Source organism: Enhydra lutris, unplaced genomic scaffold, assembly GCF_002288905.1.
Source record: "Enhydra lutris kenyoni isolate GAN:26980312 unplaced genomic scaffold, ASM228890v2 scaffoldscaffold95, whole genome shotgun sequence".
Classification (NCBI taxonomy): domain Eukaryota; kingdom Metazoa; phylum Chordata; class Mammalia; order Carnivora; family Mustelidae; genus Enhydra; species Enhydra lutris.
This window is the reverse complement of record NW_019154179.1, coordinates 1,260,920-1,279,842: the sequence shown is the minus strand read 5'-3', so window position 1 is coordinate 1,279,842 and position 18,923 is coordinate 1,260,920.

Genomic DNA, 18,923 nt, shown 5'->3' with positions numbered 1-18,923 from the left:
ACCTGAGCCGAAGGCAGAGGCTTTAACCGACTGAGCCACCCAGGCGCCCCTCATGGCAATTTTATAGATGAGGATCTCAGCCTGGTCCAGGAAGACTGTTCTCAAAGTGCTTTCCAGAATGGTCTTCAACTCCAAATCATTTGTTCTTCCCTGAATCCAAAAATGAGCTGAAGAATTTGAATGTGTATGGATAATGGGCACTATGGAATAGGCTTTTAGAAAAATCCTAACCTCAAAAAAAGTAATAATAAAAATAATAAGAACAGCTACCTTTAGGAGGCAGACCACATGCTAAGTGTGTTGCAAGCATTCTATCTTGAACCCTCATAATCATTTGAGGGAGGCAGGACCACTTTCAGAGACAAGGAGAACAAGAGGTTAAGGGACTTGCTGGAGGTCCCACAGCAGAGCCATAATCAGCACAGCACTTCAGGCTCCAGAAAGACTGTTCCCAAAGTGCTTTCCAGAATATTCTCCAATGTTTTCCAAGAACCCAAGAAACGGATGCTTCTGCTTCAGTAATATCTGCCACCACACGGCAAAGTGCTTCCTGAGCCCATCTTAGGTGACAAGTGATAGCGCTGCCCGTCTCAGCCCAAGATGCCCTGTGGTCCCTCTGACTCTTCCTTAGCCTAATTTAGGGCCAAGGGTCATCATGATAGGACCCCATGTCACTGCCCCACCATTCCCATGGCACTCTTCTTCCTTGTCCCCTATTTCCCTCCTCCCTTTTCTGTTTCAGGACTTGTCTCACTGGTAAGGGCACTAAGGAGTCACCATCCTTTGGTCAGTGTCATCAGGCCTGATAGGGATTGAGACTCCAGAGTGTGTGACTGAAATCTCCTCTAGGGGCAGCCGAAGCAGCCCACTTGCACAGGTCTTCCCTGAAAGGGCACTGGAAGAATGTTCTCTCGCTAGTGGCCCTACCAATCTCTGTGCGCCTAGCTCTTGCGGATTGTGACTTTCCATCCAGAGGCTGACTGATAGGACTGGTCACCCTCTAAGTTCCATTTTGGGGGAAAACTGCTCCTGCAGGATCCCAGTCTTGAGGTTCTGGCATCCTTCTTTGGTGGTCCAGTGCATGGACCACCAAAGAAGCCAGCTGTGCGTGGCTTTGGAATCTGACCTAAACTTGATACAACTCCCAGTTACCCACAGCGTGAGTTGAGGTAGGCTCTTAAACCCACAAGAGCAGGTATTCTTATCTGTAAGGTGGGCATCTACTTAAAGAAATGTTCTAAGAATCACAAATAACATGTGTGTAAGCCTCAACAGCATCAATCTCAAACAGGAACGGATTTTGAAGACTATAATTTTTTTTTTTTTGGCACATCCAAAAGGATTAACAGGTTAGCAGTTTTTAAAAAGATACAATTTGGAAAGTTGGAAAGATAACATGTAATCATAATTAATATAGTCTTCCCTTGGCTTCCCACCATATCATGTTGACATCACAGTGGGCCTGTTCACCACCCTGACAGCTCTGTTTTCCATACTTACCCTTTTGGTGTGTCCCAGTGAACACACCACCTTTCTTGGCTAGGCTTCACCTTATGTCCTGCTCGAAAAGTCACTCAGAAGGTGCCCTTCACCCTCACCTTCTTCGCCCAACCAGCCTAACTTAACATCCTGGCCTCCGGATGTCATCAGAACAGGGCACACTTAGCCTTGATTGTAGGTACAAGACGTTTGCATATATTATCAAAACCCCATGGGTTTTTCTGCAGCGTGCTGGTGATGAAAGCGCATGCGATGGAAGGTATTCGAAAATGGCAATTCTCATGATCATGAAAGTTTTAGAGACTGTTTTCGTGTTTTTCTTCTTTAAAAGCACACGGGTCTTTACACTGCTTTTTGTTGATGTGGTCTCTGAGTCCTTGCATTATGACTACTGACCCCATTAGGGTTCAGTGTGTGCTGGTCAGCACCAGCCTCTCAAGATTCCATTTATTCACTGAACACCCTTACCCAGTGCCCCTTGCATACCCCAGAAACACGAAGAGGAAGCAGATCTGGCTTCTTCCTGAAAGAAACTGCTGTTTCCTCAGTTAATGTGTGGATTTTGAAACTGCAGCTCAGAGTTTCCTAAAGGAAAGGTGTCTAAGCCTGGGTGTGTATACAAAAGACTTTGAGTTCTAAATAATTGTAAAAAGCAAACATAAGCCTTATGTGCCCTTGAGGCTTCAAGGCTAGACTTTGGGAATGTTGGGTTGTGTGACCTTGAGCACATCAGATTACTTCCAGAGTCCCATGCCTGTCTTCAGGTAGGCATAAGGATAAGTGAGTCTATCCTGCCCAAGAAAGAAATCAAATTATGCTAGCCAAAGCATTTGCAAATCTTAAAAATGACAAATAAAAGTTTTCTTCATAAAATGAAGCATTTTAAATAGATTATCCCAGGTCCTTTCCACTGTAATTTACTAGATTTGCAGGATGGCTAGGCCACGCGGTTTGAAGGTGAGGCGTGTATTGACAGCGGCTTGCAACTCCCAGGGATTCGAGATTTTCTCAAATGGGGAGAAATGATAAGCGATAGCCTTTCAAGGGCATGGCAACAGGAACGGTCGGGCCAAGTGCACAAGGGGATGGATTTTTCGAGGGAAGTTTAAAAACGACCGTAAAACCCACCCAGGGTCCCGCTGGCTTTTATTTTCACCAGGATGAGTATTCTGAACAGCCCCCCGTGATCAGTTCTCCTGGGAGGGCGGGGGTGGGGGCGGATTCTGTTGGTCTTTCTAAACAATTGCCGTGATTACCGTGGAGGTTTTAATAGTGTAGATGGAAGCTTCCTGTCAGCACATTTTCGAACTTATCCTTTAATAACATTATACTGTAAATGAGGTTACTCGGGAGTGCCTCCGCTGTTAGAGCCAACCTCCAGCACACATGGGCCCAGCTCTACACTGTCGGTTCAAGATGAAGTTCAGAGGGCTTTGGAGTCCTTGGGGCTGGAGTCCTGGCCAGAGCACAGGAGCAGTCCCCGTGCCACCCCATACGCCTCAAAGGAGCAGCAGCTTTGCCACACACACACTGCTGGCACAGCAGTGGGGAAGATGAAGGAGCACAGTTTACGTTCTTCAGTTTGGTTAGTCCTAGTGATCACTTGGGGTTTTGATGTTTGAAATTAAAAACTTTGGCACCAATTGCAAGGGGTAATATCTTTTCATTAAGCATGGATTTTGCTCCATCCGTGAACTCTTTTACTGAACATGAATCATATCTGTAAATTGCAACTTACTGTTCTTCTTGTCTTAGAACTAATACACAAATTAGGATAACCATGATTATGAATTATTAGTACCTAAAATAATATCCCTGTGCAGAGGGGAGGGTTAAAAATTTTAATGCTGCACCTGGAGTCAAATACAGCACCAAGGATGGGAACGATGTTTATTCTCTCCATCACCGCGACTAATCACATTTGGAATTGCAGATTGTAGGAAATGTCCAGTCTCCTCCTTCAGGTCTCAAAGTGGTGTGCACCCCAGTGGAGAGCTACCTAGCTGAATCAAACATTTACATGCTGTTTCTCCAGAGACATACAGTAACTCAGGTGCTCATTTCCCATCAAAGAGCCAAAGAATGGGCACTAGTCATTCATTCATTCATTCATTCACTCACCAATTCATTTAACACATCTTCATGGAGGGCTTCCTACTGCGTATCCGACACTGTTCTGGAAGCTGGGGGCATAACATCTCTAGCCTCGTGAAGCTTCCATTCCAGTGTTCCGGGAAGGGGTGCTGGGAATCAGACAGTCACAACCAGGTAAAATATATATTAGGTCAGAGGTGGTGAACGCTATGGGGACCAGCAGAGCAAGGAAGGGGAGCAAGGAATGCCACCCGGGGTGGGAGTGGGTATGCATGTTTAATTACCAGGGCTGGAGAAGGACTCACCCTAAAAAGGTGACACTGAAGCAGGCACTAAAAGGAGGGGAGGAAAAAAGACTTCAGAAAGCCTGAAGTCTAGGGAAAAGGAATTCAGCCAGTGGGCCTGCTTGTGCCGTGGCACTGGTACCTGAAAACAGTGGAGGCCCTTGTGGGAGGAGAGGAAGGACAGCTGGGCAAGAGGCAGGGAAGAGTGCCGGAGAAGGAATAGGGTCAGGTGTGTGGGCCACATGCCACTGAGGGCCTCTTCCTATTAAGCTCCGGGAGATGAGCTGAGAAAGGACATGATCTGGCATATGTCACAGGGACTGGGCTGTTGGTACATGACCAGATCACAGGAGGTGTGCAAACCTGGGAGCCAAATGTAGTCTTCTGCCTGGTTTTGTACAGACTCAGAGGTAAGGATGGTTTCTATATTTTTAGGTAGTTTTAAAATGTCCCCCCAAAGTGCTATTTTGTGACTTGTGAATATTATGAGACATTTGAATTTCAGCATCCATCTACCTGTGGCTGTTTACGTGCTCCAAGACAAAGGTGAGTATTTATGACAGAACCATAAGACCCGCAAAACCTAAAGTATTTACCATTTGGCCCTTTGTAGAGAAAGTTTGTCAACATTTGGACTGGACCACGGAGGGTGGAAGTGGGGAGACCAAGGAGGGGTTCTTGCTCCAACCAGCTAGAGATGATGATGGCTTGGACCAGTGTCCAGCAGAGGTGACGAGGGGAGCTGGCAGGACTGGGGCTGTGTTTTGATGGTAGAAGCAGCAGAATTCAGTGACAGATCCAACGGGGCATGTGAGGGAAAGAAGGAGTCCAGGCTGACACCCAGGAAGGGGCTTCTGCCATGCGTACTCGGGTTGCTTTTGACAAAGATGCAGCAGCTCGGGGGAGAGGAGGGATCTTGTCGGGGAGGAAACAAGAGTTCCATGAGTCAAGGTCCTGTCTTGGTAGTGACCTTTGTGTGTTCTTTTTCACATTCACCAAATTCGGCTCTGTTAGCTGGGGGGCTCTAACATAAAGGACTAGCTGTGATGATGAGGTCCTCCTGCTCACTGACACATGCCACTGAGGGCCTCTTCCTATTGGGGCTGGAGTCAGAGAGACCAAGAGACTCAGGCTAACCTGAGGGACATCCTATGGGAGGCAATGCTCAAAGGCATGTCAGTAAAATAAAAGCCAACAACTGAGCAAGGTGGCATTAGGCTGGGCTTCCCCAGAAGGGGATTTTGAGACAAGGGATTGATGTGTCAGAATTCATTTAGAAGATAAGGTCAGAAACCCAGGGGAGTAGAGGGGGAGTGAGGCAGAGAGGAGAGAAAGGTCTACGGGGAGCAGGTCACCGTCCCTGGCCACAGGTGTCTAGCCTGCCGGGGACCTGCAGGAACTGGACTACAGGTGTCTCAGAGTTGTCACTTTCCAACCTCTCTGTGATTGGCAGAGGGCGACTCCAGGGGCTCTTGGCTCCCTGGCCCTTCCACCCTGTCCCACCTGGGATTCAGCATGATCCTGCCCCCAAGAAAGCCTTGGGCAGATGCACAGGAGCCCCTGTGGCAGCGGAGGAAGTGGAGCACTGAGCGGATGCGGGTTACCAGCGAGATCTCGAAAGCCCCAGATCGCATGTGACCTTCACAGTAACACAGGCCTCCGGGAGCATCTGCTGGGATACGTAGAGCCTTCAGGAAACTTGCTTTATCCGAGGGCCTGTTTCCACCCACAGCCAAGGAATGTTCTCAAGACCAGGGGGAGTTTTTGAAGACCCAAGGAATTGTCACCATTTGTTGGCCATCCGAGACTCCATTTGAGATCCTTTTGTGATCAGATCTAAAAGGTTCTCTTCCTAAACTGCCACAAGCATTTTCAGTCCTATCGCTTCAACATCTGTTTAACTGAAAACAGCCCGTATTTTCTGTCCGTCTCTTGAAAAGAGCATCAGCTCGTTTGCTGAGGACAATGGCAGAATCTTCCAGGATGTTGACCAGAGGCTAGAACAACTACATGTGTGCTAATCAGCTAGGAACCATTCGGGGCAGGCCACTGGACGGAGCTGAACTGCCATGAAGTGATAAGAGGATTTTGCCAGCAAAAAACACTTTTCGCGGTAGAAGCACATTTCACAGACGTTTGACTTTAATTTATAAATATCTGAAAGACTGAGCAAATTCCATGAACTCATGCTTCCTCGTGTTTCTAGAAATTATTCAGATCCGCCTGCAGTTAGATATAAGGGAAGTGACAAACACCCTGTCCACACGGAGGGATGAACAAGTAAATGTGAACCCCAGAATCATGTGGGCCAATGAGCAGGGCACACAGGCACACACACTCACAGATGCACACTCACAGCTACATGCACACTCTCACAGGCACACTCACAGACACAGAAGTTCACTTGCAGAACTGTGATACTAGGATTTATAATAAATATATATTTGGTCTTTATCCTGTTTCTGACAAAGAGCTCCTAAAACTAGGTGCAATGGGAATATCTTTTGTTACAATTGTTTTGTCTGTTGTCCTCAGTTCCGGAAATAGTTTCAGGTCATAAACGTGAAAGTAGTGTCCTGTTATTCAAAATGAGCCCCTTTCAACCAAACTGAGTTTACATTGATGAAGTGACTTTTGGAAAGCCTCTCGGTAACGTGAGGATGGGGGGCGGGTTGCCCAGAGAACCAATAGTGCTTAGAGGGTTGGAAATTTCCGTTTCCCCACCGACCCCCACTGGAACCTCCTGGGAGGGGAGAGGGGCTGGAGATTGAGTTCAATCAGCAATGGTCAGCGATTTCATCAATCACGCTTATGTAATGAAGCCTCTGCACAAATCCAAAAGGACGGTAAGGTTTGGAGAGCTTCCAGCTGGTGTGAGCACATGGCAGTCTGGGGAGAGTGACACGCCTGCAAAGAGAAGCTCCCAGTCCCTCCCCACAGACCTTGCCCAATGGATCTGGTCCATCTAGCTGTTTCTGAGTTCTATCCTTTTGTAAGAAACTGGCAATCTGGTAAATAAATGTTTTCCTGGGTTCCATGAGCAGTTCCAGGAAATCAAGCAAATCTGAGAAGGGCCTTGTGGAAGTTAGAGCTAGTCAGGCAAAGGCACAGGTGACAACCTGGACAGGGGATTGGCATCTGAAGTGTGAGTGTGCGTGTGGGGGGGAATAGTCTTGTGGGACGGAGCCCTTACCCAGCAAGATCTGACGCCACGTCCAATGTCCAGGTAGATAGTGTATGAATTATGTTCAATTGTAGGACACCTGGCTGGTGTTGTAGAATTGGCTCGTGTTGGGGGGTGGACACATATTTAGAAGACAGAAGTGTTCAGAGTAGTGGATATCACTATAGGGTTCTTCCCTTCTGACCCAGTGGTTCTGAATGCCAAGTAAGTTGTTGAAAGCCTACCAGGTTCTGGTCTTAGAACTATAAATAGCTTAACTTTTCTATTGAATTATCTGGATCTTTCAAAGATTTCCATTTTTTCCTGACAGTTAGAAGTATATAAAATATGCAGTGATTTAGGGAAAACAAAACTCCTTGGTCCATAAAAGGTTGTCATGAAAAGGGTGTCCATAGAGAAAGCAATGAATAGGAAACATGGTAGGAGCACCATTCAATTGCTTATGCTTAAATGTTTCATTCAGTCCTCAATACGAAGTTAATGGATAATGAGAGGAAAAGTAGCGTTCCCCAAACATAGTATTATTTTTAGTTTAGATATGGGCCACCATCCTTTGTTATGGGTGCCGACCAAGCTTTGCCACTTCTGAGCCTTAACGAGGTAATTAGTGCACACATACACACACACACACACACACACACACACACACACACACAATTTTGATTAAAAAAAAAGATTTTCAGCTCAAAGAATGTACAGTTAATTTAAAAACTTTTTTTCCATAAAAAAGATTACCCCTTTTAATCAAGGGATACTTGGAGGAGTCACTCAGACTGCTCAAAGAGAAGCCTTTGCACCAGCTGTGACGGACAAGGTGATCATTCGGCTGCGTGGCCGGCCTCCAGGCCCTCCTGAGAGACAAGCCTGGGCTATGCACCTCTAGCAACCTGCACTCCCGTCTTCCTGCGTCCAAGCCAGTGTCCAGTGCAGAGGCGGGAGCAGAGCTACCTTCCCCCACCTGCAGGCCATGGTCACGGCCACTGCTTCCCTTGCTTCCTCAGGCCATCCCTTCTCCTGGAGCTAGACAAGCTTTCAAAGGGACATGGCCTTCAGGAAGGCAGAATGTTTTGTTTTCCTTATCTACTGGCTTTCCAGACTTGTGTAAATTGTCTGTTTACAACTTTCGCCTGTTTTCCTGGTGAAAACTTGTGTCTTTTTCATTTTGATGTGTAAGAGCTTTTCTACGTTAGCAAAAAAGAAATGTCCAACTGTCCTAACTGTTGCAAATATTTCTTTAGCTTTTCATTTCTAAAAATTGCTGTGGAATTTTATGACACGCAGAATTTTATATTTTTATGAAGTGATAGCCAAGGTCTTTAGTTTTATGATTCCTTTCTTCACTCTTATGTGACTAGGTAAATATCCACCTGTATTTTTCTAGTTCATTGATGTTTTTATTTTACACATTTTACTCTTCAGGCCATCTGGAGCACATTTTAGTGTGAGCTAGGAAATTTAACTTTTTTTCCCTCAAAACAGTTAACTAGTAGCATAAGGCATGAGCTACTGATTTGTTAACAAGGTGGAGAATTTTATTCCTCAAAATGCTCCACGAGTTCTTCATTGAAGTGAGAAAGCAGCTCTGTTTCCAAGGAATTGCCATGTGCTTTTGTTCACAAGGACCAAGGGATGATCGGGAAGTACAGAAATTCTGGATTCTCTGGCCATCCTAGAGAGGTCTGGGAGAAGGAACACGTGGAAACACTCTCCTAGCGGAGAGTGAGGTAATACCCAGGGATACAGGGTGGAAGGGAGGAGAGCTTCTGAAGGAGAGAGTGGGGGAGCTGTAATCAAGCTGCATGGATGAGAGGAAGGAGGAAGATTCACTAGGTTGAGTATTGAGCTCTGGGAAGATACGATATTTCTAGAGATCCATGGAAACTTCTTTAAAGATGAATTTTGTTAAGAAAAGGTATAGGAAAATGTCTATCATTCTTCAAAGCTTATGAAGTTGAAAACGTCTTCTTTGAATGTGACTGCAAACACTGGACCACATGAGACACATATTTGGGTTACATTTCGAATGGTACCTCCCTTGCAAATGCATGATTTTGTATTCTTTTACTTGGGATGTATTACTTATTCTTGAACATACTAGAATCTTTCTCTGTGGATTACACTCTGTTCCTTCCTTGTACTACTTAGTGCCTACTTGAACTAGCACATGAATTCGCATCATTTTTAACTTTTCATAATCCAATCCATGAGGGGAGTATGTCCATCATGACTGAGACATCTAGATTATAGTAGAATCCAACCTCCAGCAAAATGCTGTCTGAGACACATAGCAGGAAATGGCACCTGACTTGTAAGGTGAGAGCAGAGGGGCACTCTTTGTTCTTCTTTACCAAGCTGCTCTGAGGAGAGCAAGGGATGCTGGTCCCACATGCCTGGCTGCCAGAACCACGTAGGCTCACAGCAAGACGACAGGTCGGCTGAGAAGGAGGTCTATCTGAGCAGGGGACACGGTACTGAAGACGGAAGAGCAAAGAGCTAGAACAATAGGATGGCAACCTAGATACAAGATCCCAGGCACATCATTTGGGACTGAAATTTAGGAAATGCAAGGAAAACGTTGTGTCTTTCCATGACCATCACCATGAGGCTCCAAGAATAGCCCTAAGTAGGGTGGACTTGGAAGAAATTCTGAGTCTTATTTGGATCTGGAGTTACTTTTAGTCCTTTATTTTAGACTCTTTTCTTTTGCACAGGACTTCTACTAGGCAATCTTCAAAATATCCAGACTCAAAGTCAGAATTTAAAATGCATCTAAGAGAAAGTATTAACAGTAATAAATATAAAACAACATCTCAATAAAATTCCAGTGAGTGTTCTTTTTGTGCTAATATATATCAAATATGTCATTTTTTCCCTAGCCATGTATTATCTGATTGTAGAGATAATTCAAAGATGTCCTCTCATTATGGACAGTAATTTTTTTTCTCGTTTTTTGCTATTGCAAACAAATCTCGATTGAACAATTTTGTTTATAAGATGAATCATATCAATGAATTGCTTTAAAACCAGTAATGCGGGGGAGGTGACTGGGTGGCTCAGTCAGTTAAGCGGCTGTCTTTGGCTCAGGTCGGGATTCCAGGGACCTGGGATCGAGCCCCGAGTCAGTCTCCCCACTTAGTGGGTAGTCTGCTTGTCCCTCTCCCTCTGCTCCTCCCCACCCAGCTTGTACTCTCTCTCTCAAATAAATAAATTTTTAAAAAATCTTTAACAAAGTAATAAAACCATTATTGGCTAGGGCCAATGCTGTTGGGATAAGCCATCTCCTTCGATCTGTCATATGAAGCTCTTCATAATCCAGCCCCCGTTCACTTGAGAGTGTCCTCTCCAACCAGGCTCTATGCCCTCAGCAGCCCCAGACTTAGCTCAGGTGTCCCTTCCTTTGTAAAACTTTTCCCACCTTTTCCCAGGTCAAGTGTTGTTTCCTTGCTCTGAGGAACCATAGCTTTTTATTCCCACATCAATGAAAACAGGTCTCAGGATTATTTTTCAAGATAGTTCTCTTGCCTGGAGTCCAGGTTCTGAGGCCAACAACTGGGTTTCCTTTCCTGTTCTATAGCCAGCCTAGTGCCCAGCACCTAGCACAGGGCCTGACACGGCAAAATAGTTGCTCAATAAATGCCTGTGGAGATAACGTATGATTATTTAATGGGGTTTCATTGATTCACTGATCTTTCCAACTGAAGTTTAAATTCTCTCTTGGGCTGAGCCCTTTATAGACGTGAGTAGACTATTATCCAAGAGTAAACAGAACAAATAAGCTGTAACACCAGTAACCATCCTTTTCTGGCTGCCTAGAGTGTTGGAAGGCCATCTCAGAGATCCCCTAACCATGGTTTGGTGGGTCAGGCTAGAAAATGAGAGAGTATGCTGGAAGGAAAAAGAAAAAACAGAAGTCTTTCTATGAGACCAGTCCCAGGACCACATCTGCAACAGTTTCCAGGACAATAGAACCCAAAGTCGACTCTAAAATGGACCATCATGGGTATGTAGGTCATGCCATCTCGGAGGCCTGGCGTCTTGTCAGGGGATAGGAGTGTGGTGCTAGTTGGGGGACAGTAGCACTTTGGAATGGAAATGGTCTTGAGGAACTGGAAACATGGAGATAGACAGGAAGACAGACCCTCCAGCCCAGAAGGCTAAACCTTCATGGCAAAACTCCACTGTGAGCTAAAGACTTTGCACTGCAATAATTTAGTTCAGTGACTTCAGAACTTTGCAGTGATCCACAGCAAAGAATACATTTTATGCCACAAGCCAAACCAAACATACACAAATAGGCATGACTAAAACTAAGCTCTCCTATTTATTTTCATATATGCAACATAGTTTGACATTTTCAGTTCTTTTCTATCCTATTATTATTTTTAATGCTGGTCATGACTCCTTGCATTGATTTCAGGACCTGCAGTGTGAAAATCACCGCCCAAGGACAATGGAAGAAAAACAGTATCTTCATTTCATGAGATGAGGAGTGTTTCACAGCCAAATAGGAGGTTGTTAGCCAAGGACAACTGTCATGTGTCCCATCACCATTAACATTAAGTAAGTGAAGAAGACTCAGAGTCCTCAATTGTTAGGAAAATACCGCCCAGAATATGTTAAGTACTAGTTGTGTGTTGGGAAGAGACAGATTGAGAGAGAGAGAGAGAGAGAAAAGGCCCTTTCAAAACCTTCATGCCTTTGCCTTCCTTGGGTTGTCATGAGTGGAGTGGTAGTTGCAGCAGGAGGAAGACAGGGAGGGAGCAGCAGAATGTCAAAAGAATCTTTCTGAAGAAGAAATTATTCATACTCCTCTTTTTTTAAGCACACAAAATCAGAATCTGCTAGTTGAGTGAATCTGGAGATCGAAACTCATTCTTCGTCAAGAGAAGAGAGGATTATAGGTAGGAGCAAAGCAGACAGCATGAACTTTTTAAAAACGCCAAGTTCAAAATATTTTTTCTCCCACTCTTGGGAAAGGAGAAGGAAATAAATTAGAGGCACATGCCAGGACCTTCAACCTCCCCGCCTCCCACTAACATCTAGAACAACTAAACATCAAGCATCCCTTAGTGGTTTCCTCTTTGTGTGAACATGCATGAGTGATGGGAAAGAGATATACTTCAGGCCAGTACATTTTTAACTCCCTGGGAGGTATTTTTTTTAATCTAAACATGCCTTCATTTAGGCCTTCAAAGATGATATAATGAAGCCACTTTCCCTGAGCGCCATATCTTATTCTATCAGCAACTTTTTTATAGACTTGCACACTACATCAATTAACACCTTTTAACTCAGGACAAACTCCTCCTCTGGGAATAGTTCTATCCTAAAGGAAATGCAGATATGAGAAGGGCCAAAGCTGGGCTATAGTCGAGGATTTAAGCATTATCCTTTATCCCAAACAGCAACAGTAGAATTTGCTGTGAGTTTAGAATATGCCACTGCCAAAGGCAGGTGCACCACACATGCACACACACACACACACACACACACACACACACGCACGCACCCCTTATTTTATTTTATTTTATTTTTTACATAGAACTTTATTTTTATTCAAAGTCCTCATTCTACTACCCAGCAGAAGCTTAACGCTTGTCAATTCAGGATAAATTCTTTTCAGCCTTTTCCAGCTTCCCATTTTTCTCTTGGCTTGTCGCTTCCATTCTGGAGGCCTTCTGCTAGGTTCCTGGCTGTGGTTGAGGTTATCCTGCCATTCCCCGAAGGGCCACACACCCACCCACCTAGGGCTGGGCAGGCCCCTCGTGCCTCCTGCTGCAGACCCTCGGCTGAACAACCGTCCTTCCCAAGTCTGTGTGTCCCCCTTTCCCCAACACCTATTCTTTTTTGGTGTTTCAGGAGTACTCAGCAACTCTCCACTGAAGTGGAAATTCTCCTAAGATCCCAGAAAAACATATTTGAAGCTCCAGGATGGGACACTCCAACAGTCTGATTTCCTTTCACTTGAAAATACGTGAAATGGAATAAGAGGGGAATATGCTACTTTCTTGGGCCCAAGTCAGTGTGGTAACTTCTGGAAAATAAGTGTTGCAGGATGAAGAAAGTCAGTGTGCTGCGTGGGCTCTGCTTGCCCCTCCCGCGTCCCTTTGGGGCCTTCCCCACCATGTTCGGGCTCTCCGGGACACAGGGGACACAGGGGGCACCACGCGTCTCCCCTCGGGCCTCTGCCCCCTGGTTGCAGTGCGGTTCCTGGCAGCAGATCCAAGGGCAGGGGGCGGGGGAGAGGGAGGGACTGATCTGCCCACTCCTTTCCTTCTGAGTCACAGGTGGGCAGAGGCTCCTTTCCCCAAAGCTGCAGGATTGTTGGTGGCAGGGTCTCCTACGGTCACAGTGATGTCGCTCTCTCTGCACCCCAGGACCACTCCCTGCCCTCCGCAGCCTTTTCAGCCTAAAGATGGCCCCGGGTCTCCAGCGTGTCCCCACCCCTTGCTGGCTTCCCTTCTTCCGGCCCACCCAAGGCTTTGTAAATAGTTCCTGCGCTGAACTCTCTCTAGTTCCCCTGCTTGCCTGTGCCATCTGTTTTCCGCTGGAACCTGACAGAATCAGTTAGGTTCACAGATACTCGCCGGTGGGAGGGCCCTGCTTTCTGTAGTTAGAGTGACACTTCCTGGATCTGGAGTGGGACAGGTTACGAGGTGGAACAGAGAGACTATTCACGCCCCATGGTATTATACCCAACACATCCATCGCCCTCACTGTCATATTTATAGCCCCTTCAAAGGGGACCACCCTGTCCTCAGCCCCTGAGGAAGAGGCAGCCCTGGGTGGCCATTGCTTTCCCCATGTGTTTCTGCTCTTTTCTTTCTTTCTTTTTTTTTTTTGTACCCATCTGTCTCCCCAAAGCTGACTCAAGACCTCATACCTGCGATAAGGACAATGAGTTCTTAGGCTGCCAGCACCCTGTGCCAGGCTTGGTTCAAGAAGTCAAACCGGGGGCCGCCTGGGTGGCTCAGTTGGTTAAGCAACTGCCTTCCGCTCAGGTCATGATCCCGGAGTCCAGGACTGAGTCCCACATCGGGCTCTCAGCTCCATGGGGAGTCTGCTTCTCCCTCTGACCTTCTCCCCTCTCATGCTCTCTCTCACTCTCTCAAATAAATAAATAAAATCTTAAAAAAAAAGTGGGGGGGGGGCGCCTGGGTGGCTCAGTGGGTTAAAGCCTCTGCCTTCAGCTCAGGTCACGGTCTCAGGGTCCTGGGATGGAGCCCCACATCAGACTCTCTGCTCAGCGGAGAACCTGCTTCCTCCTCTCTCTCTGCCTGCCTCTACCTACTTGTAATCTCTGTCTGTCAAATAAATAAATAAAATCTAAAAAAAAAAAAAAAAAAAAGAAGTCAAACCAAACCTGTCAGTGTCTTCCTTCTTGACAAATCTGAGGAAGTGTTAAGTGATCAGTAGCTGCCCCTGAAGTGGAGAGAGGTGGGCAGAGTAACCGGGGGGAAAAAGGAAGCCCTCAGGGAAGGGGAACTGCCTGGGGTCCTGCCACCTGGAGATTCTGATGGAAGCAGGAGCGAGGATAAGCAGATGGTTGAGGGGGAGTGCGGTGGGGAGTAGGAGGCCACAGAGGGACTCTGCTGAGCAGGGTGATAGCAGAGACCTTGAGAAGAGACTTGTGAGCCATTTCAGAATGTTCCTCAAGAAGAAGCAGGGCTGGCCTTCCCCATGGCTCCTCGGCAACCTGTCTCATGAAAACACTGTTCTTACCTAGATGTTTTATGTCGATTGGGAGTGACTTCAGAGGAGCTGCTAGGCTTCCCAGTGGGCCCTGGGTAGGGTCCTCAGGCTCCAGCAGCTCTGGATCCTGTCTGGACAGCTGTCCCGGTTCCCTGGGGACGAGGTTCCTAGGAGATTGCCGAACAGGGTCATTAAGAGCGCAGTCTGTGGAGCCGGCCTGTCTGGGTCTCTATCCCAGGTCTGCCACTTAGCTGGGTCGCCTCTGGGCAAACTGCTAACTTCTCTGTCTGTCTTCTCATCTGTGAAATGAGGATAATAACTGTACCCCTCTCACCGAGTCAGTGTCAGGATTAAATAAGTTAATACACAGAACAGTGATGAAGTCATGGTGTTTCCTAAAACTGTTTTTAGTATCACTTGCCCAACCCCGATTCCCCTCATTCATTAGATGGTAGCGAGTGGCTGGGACCAGGGCGGGGGAGGGGTGGGATGGGCAAGCGAGCAGTGGTGTTCAGCAGTGGCTGGGAGGGGAGGGTTGAGGGGCAGTCAGGGGCAATGGGGTTAGCAAGGGTGGAATGTGGAGGCTTCAGCATCTGCCGGCTGGTTCCCTATCCCTATTACCAGGGACATGACTTTGCAACTTACATCGTTTTCCATTTCCCCACCTGCAAAATTGAAATCATAATAACACCCACCTAGGAAGGTAGTTGGAGGGGCCCAATGGACAGTGTGCAAGAAGGATTTAACAGGGCCTGGTGCACAGAAAACACTGAGGAAAGCTGAAGTGTTGTTCCTGCTCCAGTTAGAGTGTGCGAACCCCTGTCCATTAAAGCCGGCTGTCTGAAACAGGACTCTTTCAGTCACGGGGAGCTCTTCAGCCCAAGGCGTATCTTCGCTTGGTTCTAAAAGTGAGCTTACATTAATACTGATCCTCCAAAATATAGAAAACCTGTGCAAGTTATTGGCAATGTCAATTTCTAGGTGTCTTCAAAATCGAAATAATTAAATATACTTATCAGACCCTAGAGTTGAAAGCATGTGTTCCTGTCCTGTTTTTCGAGCATCTGTTAGGCTTGACCTCAGATCTAGTATCATAAAGATGAATAAGCTCTTACCCCTGACCATAAGGAGTCCACAGTTTAGGGAGGGAGGTGGGCACGTGAGCCTATAGTTCCCGTGCAATGGGTTACTGCCTCTGAAGGAGACACTCACCAAGGGGCAATGACAGCTCCAGGGAAGGGGTAGTCAACCCTGCCTGCAGGCAGATGTGGGAAGGGCCTCAAGGAAATCTTAACATATCACCCTTGACTTGGGTCACGAAGGATGCATAGGAGCTCACCAGAAAGAAAAGGGATGCTTGGAAGTGAAGGAAATGGGTTGCAGGAGAAAGAACGTGTCTACAGATCTGAAGCTGTCTGGAAAGAAGGAGAGGGAGACGTGGAGAGGGAAGGAGATGGAATTGTGTCAGAGTCAAATCAAGAAGGGCTCCTAAGAGTGCAAGGGAATTTGGAACCCATCTGCAGCAGTGCAGAGGAGGTCAGATGTTTAAAAGACAATGTGACCACTTTCTTGTTCCCCTCTGGCAGTAAGTATGGTGGACAAGGGACTGGGTACAAAAACGACCCAACCCCGGCACACCTGAAATGCAAATGTGGGAAAGTTGAAAAGCATGGAACTTTTCCACAGGGTGTCTGGGAGCCAATCCAGTATGAAATCTCTCACTGTGTCACAGGAGTGAATCCACTTGGCACAGATGGAGTGAAGCCATGCATCTGAAGGAGGAGGAGAGACAAGGATGGGCAAGGTCTCCATTCCACGGCCTTACTTTGGCCAGAAGCTCTGTCATCACACTTGACTTTCAAGCATTCCGCCATCAGGTGATTAACTTAAGACAAGTTCAGAGATACCTACTGCCACCATAGTAAAGAAGACAAATTCTTGGACCTCGTTTCTCAGGTGTATGCTCTGGATTCCTGCAAATCTCCTCCACCGCTCCCAACAGACATTTTCAAGAGTTTCCGGGTCAGCCGAGGTCTGGGCAACCATGAAGAAGAGGGGCAAAGCTTCAAGGCCAGAGGAAAAGCCATGAGAAGGGCAACTCTCCTGGGATTCCCTGAAGTCAGAAGAAGCTAGGATCAGCACATTTGTTCTTGGAAGCAGCCTCAGCTCTGCTCACTAGATAACAAGCCAACAGGAACCACAACTGGCTTTCAGTGGCTCTGGCAGGTGAACACAATTAAATCCCAGATGCAGAGTTTGACCGGATCTCTGTCACAAAAGGGGTTCCCGGATGCTGCCCAGAGGAACTTGAACATGCCCACTCCTCTCCTTCGTCGTTCTTCGAATATACCACAGGAAACATCACGCTAATTTTTTGGAGGAAAATGGCACCATACTTCACTGATAAAAATGGCCCAACAGTGTGATAAACTCTTTATAAAGTCAGATTCTGGTGGCTGTGTTGTTGCCATGGCAATCTAACCCCAAGAGATCAGGGACCCCCAGGGCTTATTTGTGTGCTTGTGTTTTTAGTGCCTTTATAACACCTGTCATCCGATCTAAGACCTACCGGGTCCCTTTCCTCTTCCTGAATGGCAAACAGCCATTTCAAATTGGAGACAACCCACAACCAACAAAATGGACCCCACATTTCGCTTTGGACCTTTCGTCCAAGGCCCCACATGGGCACCACACACACACATCCGTGTCCCCATATCACAGCTGCATCAACAGAGGCACGCGGTTAAGGGACAGCCCCGGGATCGCCCAGAGAGCCCCTGCCTGAGCCAAGAATAAGATCTGGGCCTCCTGACTCTTGCTTTATTCACTGAATGCTCTCTGCCCTTATAAGGTGATTAAATGGTCCTTTTTCTCCTTAAAAGGGGGGGGAGTGGTGGGAAGTGGGGAGAGGGAAGAAGAAGGGGGCAAAATTAATTTGAATGCAACTATTTTGCACAAGCCTCGGAGCACTGTAGTTCTTTCATTCGTTTGGAAGGAGTGGGTATACAGAACAGCTTTGTTTTTCAATTCATTCACTTCCACAGAAAAAGGCCACCCTTTCTGTTTATACTAAAGGGACTGGATGTCGGAGCCATCGCCATGTGTGTGGTGTAAATAAGAAAGGCCACCGATGGAGAGCTGTCCCTTTCATGATGAGGAAATAAAAGTTAGTTGCTTGGGATCCCCGGGAAGTTTCTTACTTACCAGATGTCAGCTTTTATTTTTTGTTTTCCAGAAGTAGGTAAAATAGCTGCGGTTTTGCCTTCATTCCCTTTAATTTTTAGAGCCCTGGTGACTTCGAAAAGCATTTCTATGGGTATCAGTGCTTTCAGGGAGAAGGAAGGAATCCAGAAAACACGCCTGAGATGAGAGACAGCCAGAGAACGAAGTCGTCCGGGTTATCACGGGACAATGACATCCCCGCAACCTTGTAGCTCTGAGCTGGCTGTCAGTGATTCCTCAGCCAAGATAACCAGGCCCCCCAAGGAGTTCACTGATGACTGTTGTAACATCTCAGTGGTAAAGGAATGCGATATTTGTGTATATCTGTTGCAAGAAGTTAAATCTGGCTGTGCACACAGGCCAGAGGGTACAAGCGGACATCAGTAACAGATCTGGACTTTTCAAATGCTCCATCTGTACCGTGTGCTTTGGTCCAGTTCTTCAGCACCCTTGACCCGAACAGCAGGTCTTGACAAGGTTTGCAAGGAATAGGATGGGGTCACTCATTTCACTGTCCAGAACTCTCTAGAAACAAAACTCTTCACTACTGCGTGTTTACGGTTTGTCTCCAGCTATACTTGCATAATTAAAATATATAGCAAAGAAAACATTTCGGTAATACCCGTGTTGACCTTTGAACTTGGGCTTTGCTCCATCAGTGTTGTTTGATTTACAAGGAAGTGACAGTTTGTTTCTGTCTTAAGCTTGTAATTTTCACTTGAGTCCAGCAGTGACCTCAAAGGCACAGGCCAATTCTTGTGATCAGGGGTGGGTCAGTGACTCAGAGAAACAGGCTTCATGTCCAAGTCGTAACGCAGGAAGTTTCGATGAGCCTGAGCTTCCCGAATTCCCAGGCTGGAAGTTTGAAGGCCGAGGAGGTTCATTACGTTGGAATAAGCTTGGTGTAAGTAAGTCACTCACCTGGGCCCCAAGATTGCACAGCACCT